This window comes from Paroedura picta, chromosome 5 (assembly GCF_049243985.1).
Source record: "Paroedura picta isolate Pp20150507F chromosome 5, Ppicta_v3.0, whole genome shotgun sequence".
Taxonomy (NCBI): domain Eukaryota; kingdom Metazoa; phylum Chordata; class Lepidosauria; order Squamata; family Gekkonidae; genus Paroedura; species Paroedura picta.
In genome coordinates this window covers 48081817-48090444 of record NC_135373.1, presented here as the reverse complement: position 1 = coordinate 48090444, position 8628 = coordinate 48081817, and the positions used below count along the sequence as shown (strand labels likewise).

General features: G+C 48.7%; 1 long non-coding RNA gene across 1 annotated transcript in view; it reads left to right on the top strand.

Moving 5' to 3' along the window:
- The first annotated feature begins 1560 nt into the window (after positions 1 to 1560).
- Positions 1561 to 8628, top strand: part of LOC143837680 (uncharacterized) — a 40231-nt gene continuing 33163 nt past the window's right edge. Inside the window, exon 1 of the long non-coding RNA XR_013231052.1 lies at positions 1561 to 1582. This is a non-coding gene — a long non-coding RNA (uncharacterized LOC143837680). The remainder of the gene's footprint in view (positions 1583 to 8628) is intronic.

Below are 8628 nucleotides of genomic sequence, written 5' to 3'. Positions count from 1 at the left end.
CAGAATTTGCTGTCCTAGAAATCCAGGCAGCCCCAGACATGAGAGGCATAAATGTCCATACAGATTGTGTGACGGAATGGATAAATTCAGTACAAGCACAGTATAGTTAAGTAATGCATAAGCAATGTGGGAAATGCTTAAAGGGTAATTATTTCCCATCAAGAGAATAGCACAGGGTTAAAATGTGAAAACAAGGGCTGATTCTGAGGTGTTTGTGTTGAAGGAGGAAAAAGTTATTTGAAATGGAAAATACTTAATGGAGCTGATATTTTAATTTTTAAAAACATCTGTTTGTACACCTCTTTGAGAAGCAGATGTGGTTCAGTAAAGCTACAAGGGCGAAGGCACTGAACAAGCACCGAAGAACTGATATTTTATACCCTGCTTTTCACTACCTGAAAGAGTCCTAAAGCAGCTTACAAACACTTTTCCCTTTCTCTCCCCAAAACAAACACCCTGCTAGGTAGGTGGGACAGAACAATAGAATACTTTGCTAGAACAGTTCTAAGAGAACTCTGACTGGCCCAAGGTCACCCAGGTGACTGCATGTAGAAGAGTGGGGAGTCAAACCCGGTTCTCCAGATTATAGTCTGCCACTCTTAACCACTATACCACACTGGGGACCAACCTAGGACACCAAGTGATAGCAAGCATGCAGTATCTGCAGGAAATAAGTTTGAGTCATGAGGATATATGTTGAAATATTTCTATTCCACTTTCCTTTCTAGGGGGGAGTCAATGCAGTTTGCAACACTGTTCTCTCCTTCCCCTATTTTATCATCACAACATCCCTGTGAGGTAGGTGAGGTTGGAAGACAATGACTGACCCAGAGAGACCCAACAAGCCTCCATGGCTGAATGGGGATTTGAATTTGGGTCTCCCAAATCCTTGTCCAACACTCTAACACACCACCATACCATACTGCCTGTCACTGAGAAGTTCTCATTGTTATGGAGATGTCCACTAGACTAGAGTTTCGACACTTAAATGAGGAAAGGTCATGGGAGTGAAGACTTATTTGCCTCTAGAGAGGCGTATCTTGACCACTGCTATGTTTGAGCTCTAGTCCATGGCTTTGAATTATATTAAATTAGTATAAGTGCAATATGAAGAGTGAACACTTTGAGGACAGAAATTAAATTTGCTGAGATCTCTGCTGAGCCCATGAGACACAGTATGATATAAATAATGTTTTTTTAAAGTCTATTCCTTTCTAATTTGTGGGTTTTGGAAACAAACTCTTCATCGAAAATAAAATAGGCAGAGTCACATGGACTAAGTAACTGCTGTGGATAATGAAAAACTTATTGTTCTGCGTTCAGTTCTGTAGTCACACCTTGAAAAAGAACCTTGGGAGTAATCCTAAACAGTCTCCTCAGAGGTAAGTCCTACTTAATCCAAGGTGGCTTACTCCCAGGAAAGTGACCTTTGGCTTGCAGCCAATTTCTCCTGAGGCAGCAAAGCTGGCTTCAGCCCTGGATGAGGAACACCTGGGAAATTACCCACCAGACCTTATAAGCTTGGCTTTCCCTGCTTCATTCAGTTGCTGGGCTGGTTGACTTTTCTGCCTGACTTGAGCAGGTAAGAGTAACTGGGGCTTTTATGGCTTTGATTTGAGGGCATCCTGCTTTTGAATCTCTAAGGCCTGTTTTAAGGGTAGGGTTGGCAGCCGTGGGCTGGGAAATTCTTGGTGATTTGTGGTGGGGCCTGGGTGAGGTAGAAGTGTAATGCTGTAGACTCCATTCTCTAGAGCAGCCATTTTCTCCAGGCGAGTTTATTTCTGTTGTCTGAAGGCCAGTTGTAATTCCGGGTGATCTCCAGGCTATACCTGCAGGCTAGTAATCTTAGGGCCCCAGGTCTGTTTCAGGGATTTGCTGAGTGTCTGTCATGTCCAGCAAGAAGAATTTAAGGCTGCTTCAAAATGTGTTGTTTCTTTTCCTGCTGCCACAGTAAACTCGGTGATTAACCATCCCCCCCTGCAAAACCAGACCACCCATGTATAAAGGAAAGCTGCTACCTGTTAAGGGTTTGTTCTAGTATGCAGAAATCAATCAAAATGGAAATTAACCTGAAGAAAGAAAGATTCCCCACACGCACATAGACACACCAAAGTGGCCTGATGTGGACTGAGTATGCTTCAGGGAACATGGAATACTTGAGAATCAGTTTAATGGTGGGGGAAGATGGGCTTCCTAAGGTCTCTGTGAGGTCACAAGATCGCAGGGGAGATTCGGGTTGGCAGGCAATTGCTCTGTGACTTCTCCCCTAGTGGTTCTTCCTTGTTTCCTTTAATTGTCGGAGGCTTGGCTCCTGAGGTAAAAACACGAAGGGCGTTGCCTGTCAAGAGTGACAAAGGGGGATTTGGTTCTGTCAAGTGACTGGCACTGGCTTCTGAGAAAGCAATTCTGGCTGGCTTTGCCTCTGACTCAAGGCACTGCTAGGCTCTGCTTAGCACAATCCGATTCCGGGTTGAGATGTGGGATTAATGGCTGCTAACCAGGGCAGAAAGACATCAGGGGCTGTATTCATGGATGCCGGTTAAAATGGAGGAGAGGCAAAGGATGTAAACTACTCCGGGTCCACACTGAGGGGAAAAGATGAAGTAAATAAATGAATAAAATGTTGGTCAGGCTGTCTCTTGCTATAAGTCTACATCTCTAGAAAAGGAGACGATCTTAAATGTGGATGTGCTGTGGTTTTATTTATTATTTTTTTACTTTTTTTGAGGCAGAAAATGAATGTACGAAGGTTGAGTTACAGTCTCATTTCAGCCTTCCGGCATTTTTCAAGACCTAAGACTTCAGGCTGGCCAGCTGTCATCATCTTGGTGGATTCCCACAAACTTCAGGAAATGGTGCTCTTGTACACACTACTCCAGAAGCATTTGCCTTCCTGAATACATTTACCACCAGGGGGATCCTGTAGTAGCATCCTGTGAGAATATCAGCAATCTCTAGTGGAACAAAGTTTGAATCCGGTGGCACCTTTAAGACCAAGTTTTATTCAAGGTGTAAGCTCTCTTGTCAGAGGAAGTGTGCATGCACACAAAAACACATTAAATAAAACTTCGGCCTTAAATGTGCCACTTGGCCTCAAACTTTATTCTGCTGCTTGACACCAACGTGGCTACGCACATGAATAAATAGTTTTCTAGTGTTCTGATGTCTACAGAAAAGGCCTTTCATTCTATGGAGGACAGAGGCACCCTAAGAAGGGGCAGAATGTGCCCTGTTCTAATAAGGTTTCCGTGTCTAAACAGTTGACCTATGAAGCTGCCTTGTATGGAGTCAGGCCATTGCTTCAGCCAGCCACATACTGTCTGTTCAGCTGGTGGTCAATCTTGAATATCTTGTTGACTGACTTTTCCCAGGGTTGCACCTACATAAGAAGAGCCCTGGTGGATCAGAACAGTGCTCCATCTAGTACAGCATCCGGTTTCCACATAGTGGCCCTGAACAGCAGAGGCGGAGGTCTGCCCACAAGCTTGCCTCCTGGCATTGGTGTTAAGACTAAACCTGGAGGTTTCCTCTAGTCACCTTGGCTGGTAGCCACTGATGGTTGTCTATAAATCAGTCCTATCTCCTCTGAAAACCATCTATGTCCCCAGCTGTCCCTACATCTGCTGTTAGTAGGCCCCACCATTCATGAACTAAAGTATTTTTGTCCCTCCAACTTCCTTTCCCACTGAGAATGCCTGAGACTGAACCTGCAGGCAGAGCTGGTTTACTACCGGAGCAATTCAAATAGACACTGGGGTGGGGACAGCAAGAGAGAAGGGTAGTTTCTGAGCTCCAGGAGAAAGGGGCCCAGCTCAGGAGCCTGCGAGCTCCGAGGCCACGGTTTCCTTGCGTGAAATTATAATTGCTAAATAGTTGTGGGGAGCTTTCGTCTCCACAGTTTCAGCCCCTGAACTGAAACAGCACTGGAGCAAAGCCAGCTACATGAGCCTGTGACCCCTCCTGTGTTGTTTTTGCTGCAAGGAAAGCAGGAAGCCCTTGCATTTAAGGGGAACAGCCACGTGATCTTATGCTCCTTCCAAGCACAATTTGTCGTTGTCTCAGAGCTTTTTAGCTTTTTCCTTTGACCCAAAGGGGGAAATAAACTTGTTTTTATTAGGGGACTCCCCATAGTTGGCTACCCAGCTTCTACTGCGGCAGTGGGACAGGGGTGGAGCTCCGTTCTGCTTCCAACAGGGTGCTGGACTAGAGTTGCCAGTTCCAGGTTGGAAAATACCTGGAGACTAGGGGAGTGGAGCCAGAGGGGGGGGGGGTCAAGGAACTTTGGCAGGGCTCAGTGCAGTAAAGTCTCCTTTCCAAAGCAGCCATTTTCTCCAGGTGAACTGATCTCTTGTCACCCAGAGTTCAATTATAATGATGGGGGATCTCCAGCTACCCCATGGGGGTTGGCAACCCAATGCTCAGCCACTTCACACCCCTTGTGCTCTTCCCTTCTCCCTGCTGGGCAGTGTTGTAGCATTAAGAAGGGAAATATCTGCGGGTTTGTACCCTGCTTTTTTTCCACCCAAAGGAGTTTCAGAGCAGCTTACAATTACCTTGTGAGACACCCTCTGAGGAAGGTGAGGCTGAGAGCTCTGAGAGAACTGTGACTGTCCCGAGGTCACCCAACAAGTGTTGTGTGTCTCACAGCGGCTTATAATCGCCTTCCCTTCCTCTCCCCATAACAGATACCTGTGATGTAGGTGGGGCTGAGAGAGCTCTGACAGAACCTTGACTTTACCCAGCTGGCTGCATGTGCAGGAGGAATGGAAATCAAACCGAGTTCTCCATATTGAAGGGCACTGCTCTCAACCCCTACCCCAAGCTGTCCTGGCACAGAAGGTGAGGGGAAACAGCTTTTCAGGCTCGTGAGGAGCCCGTCTCCATTTCTCATGGGATTTTGCAGAAGCACCACAGGGAGGGGTTAGGGCAGTGGCCGCAGTGAAGCAACTGTGGGGTGGAAAGTTCTCCTATGCCATTAGCTCCAGCTGCCATATCTCCATGCAGCAGCCTTGGTTGGGCAAAATGATGTGCTTCCAGCCCGTGAGGGCCTGTTGGCAGTGGCCACTGCAATCTGACCCCCACCCCACCCCACCCCCCTTTCCTGGGAACTGGCCCTTGGTCGCTCTCTGCCCTTCCAGTGAGCAGTCTCCCTCTGCCCAAATGCCTCGGTTGCGCCCCAGATTCTGTCCAGCTGCCATTGTCTTCCAGCTCCAGCCCCTGGAGGACACAAAGGCGGCTTTTGGCCTCCCCCTCAGCCTTGGGGGAGTGGATGGGCACGGATCCAGTGGCAGCTCAGGGCTGCTGTTTGAAGTATCTCACACGCTTAATTGCAGCTGGTGGTTTCCTGCTGTACTGAGGAATGAGCAGGCTGGGAGGCCTGGCCCTGCCAGAGACTGAGGGGGAAGGGAGGGGAGGCAGTCAAACAGCTGCCTTGTTTTTTCCATGGCTGCGATGGAGTTTGCTTCAGAGAGAGAGAGGGAGAGAGTCAACCCTGCAAAGAGCTATAAACCAGAAGCCGAAGGAGACACAGTCAGCGCTTGGCTGGGAGGGGCGGGAGAAGGGGGTTTATGGCACTGCAGACCTCCTTGGGGAGGGAAGGGCAGCAGCGTGCTGCTTGCTGCATTTGTCAAGGGGAAAATATTCAGCCTCATTTGCAGTGGGGTTGCCCCCTTTCTTTTTTGGGAAGCCATTCGCCAGCTTGAAGGTCTGAAAAGTGGCGAGTGCTTTACTGCCCGTGCTTCAGTGCTTTAGCGGTCTGTTTCAGAAGAGAAACACATGAAGCTTTCCCCAGGCTGAGAAAAAGCACTGCCCAGTAAAAACCTAGGGCCATTTGTGGGATGGGGCTGTGGGTGCTCTGCCTTTCCTGGAGCATCAATTCACTCCACCTGTGCATCTGGGGAGGGAGGTACAATTTAAAAAAGGTGTGCGATTTAAACCAGGAGCATTTGTTTATAACAGGAACATGTTTCATTTTTCTAATCCCTCCCGTTGGGGAAATCCTTAAGGTAAAATTCCCACCATCTCCACCCACTCCCAGATCTCCCCAACCTATTCCCCATGGCTCCCACTGGAGTGCTGAAAATCACTGTGTCATTCAAGTAAGCCTGTAAAAGTAATAACTGAGAGAAGACCTTCTAGATTTCTAGGATCCATGCAACGATCACCTCCAAGTTGGATTACTGCCATGCCCTCTACACTGGGCCACCCTTGGGCCCACTCCGGAAGCTCCAACTAGAAGAAGAAGATGAAGAATTGGCTCTTATACGCTGCTTTTCTCTACCCGAAGGAGGCTCAAAGCGGCTTACAGTCACCTTCCCTTTTCTCTCCCCACAACAGACACCCAGTGAGGAAGGTGAGGCTGAGAGAGCCCTGATATCACTGCTTGGTCAGAACAGCTTTATCAGTGTTGTGGCGAGCCCAAGGTCACCCAGCTGGCTGCATGTCAGGGAGTGCAGAATCGAACACGGCATGCCAGATTAGAAGTCCGCACTCCTAACCACTACTCCAAACTGGCTATGTAGGAATGCAGCTGCACAGGTCCTGCCCAGGACTCCGTCTTGAGCACACATAGGACCAGATAATGTACAGGGGCTGAGTCTTGACCTTTAAAGCCCTTAAGGTCCTGGGACCAGTGCATCTGTGAAACTGCCTCTCCCAACATTACTCCCATGAGAGCTTTATGCTCCCAAGCAACAAACCTGGTGGACCTGGGGCAAAACAAGAGCCCCTTTTGTTGGCCAGGGGCTCTTCTGCCCTGGGCCCAACCTAGTGGAACTCTCTGCTGGTAGAGATCCAGGCCTTGTAGGTTTTTGACCATATTAATAAATCTGATCTGATCCAGACTTATTACAGTTCTGCAGGGCCTATAAAGCTGAGTTGTTCCTCCAGGCTTATGGTTGCCGGTAAGGGCCTCCCATTGTTGACCTCCGGCTGGCCTCCCCTACTCTCCCTCCTCCTTAGACAGTTGGGTTTGTTTTCTAAATCTAACATGTTAATAATTTTGCATTATACTTATTGTTACTGTCAGCTTCTCTGAGCCCCTTGCAGGATGCCTATAAACGGAATATTTAAATAAAAGAAGGTATCAGGAAGGGGTTCCTGATAAGCTTGAATTTAAGAATCTGTTCTTAGTCACCCTCAGGCAAAAAGGACTTCCAGTGCTACTGCTGAATAAGCTCTATAAAGTTAATGCAACCCACTAAAATCTGCAACCAGCCATGCCCTAGGCCAGGGGTAGTCAAGCTGCAGCCCTCCAGATGTCCATGGACTACAATTCCCTTGAGCCCCCTGTGGTGATGAGATGGACTGGCAGATTAACTCCCAGAGAAATTTCCCAGTGGGCTTCTGCCCGGGGGGGCCACTGGTGGAGCAGGTTCGGCCAAGCTCCAGAGCTCCGACGATGTCTGTGTACATCAGTGTCTTCTCTCACATAGCCCCCAGTTTGCATGAGGAAGCAATGGATGTACCAGGGCCCATTACTGGCCCATGGCTCAGTGCCACAGGAGCAGCTCTGCTTGGCTGACTCCTGGGCTGATTTGGTTTCTCAGCCAACTCCTAAAGCTGCAAGACTGGCCTCATGCTGCGACCCAACCTGCCCAAGTTGGGGTCCCCAAACATGTGGAGCCAATGGAGACTTTGGGAATCTTGAGAAAGGATGTTTGGCCCTGCTATGAAACAGCTGCAGTGGGAGGTGGGACAAATCTGAAACAGGCTGCCATGGTTGGAGTCAACTGCAACTTGTTGGGAGGTCCTTTTGTGATGGAAGGAGCAGTTTCTGAATGGGCACTGTCTACTTGTGTCTCCTGGGCTCTTCGGAAACAGCTCCCTCTGCAAGGACCAGAGAAGTCCAGGTTTTGCTTTAGGAAAGAAGCAAGTTGGTTCTTGGAAGCACATGGATGGGAACTGTGACCCCTGCATCTGTTATGTTGAAGATGGCCAGGTTAAAGCATCAGATTAGGGCCTGTCCAATCCCTACTCTGCTATTAAGCATATTGGGCCACATTTGCTCTATCAAGGTCAACCTTGTCGACTCTGACTGGCAGAAGTTCATTTCACCTGCTACCTGATCCGTGTAACTGCAGGCAGCAGGAATTGGACCTGGGACCTTCTGTGTGCAAGGCAGATGCTCTGCCCCTGAGCCGCTGCCCTTATGGATGCGTCAGACAGCTTGTCCACAGAGAAAAGAAGCCTGCTTGCTTGCAGCTGCTTTAAATCTTTTTCTCTTTGGTTCTTCCTCCGCCTTCATGTGCCCTGATCTGTTTTTCTCCCCAGTTCCTGTTTCTGCTCGGGGGGAGGGGGGCTCTTCTTTTTGCCTGACAGCTGAAGCGGTAACTCTCTGACCTGCTGCTGACACCCCCTGGCACATGACCTGCTTTTAGCCCACTCAAAAACCCTGACAGTGGCAGGAGGTGATTAAAGGGGATGCATCCTTTAATCGTACAGCCAGGCTCATTGCTTCCTATCCCTCAGTCAGAGGCTGTTTGGGAAGGGCGGGGTGGGAGGAGGAGGGGGGGAAATTGATTTTATGTTAATCACCAGCCCGGTGACTAGGGTGGTGTGACGGTGAAATCAAAAGGCACTTATCTGCTTTCCAGAAGGACACTGCAGGGAATATGGCTGCTGTTTTGT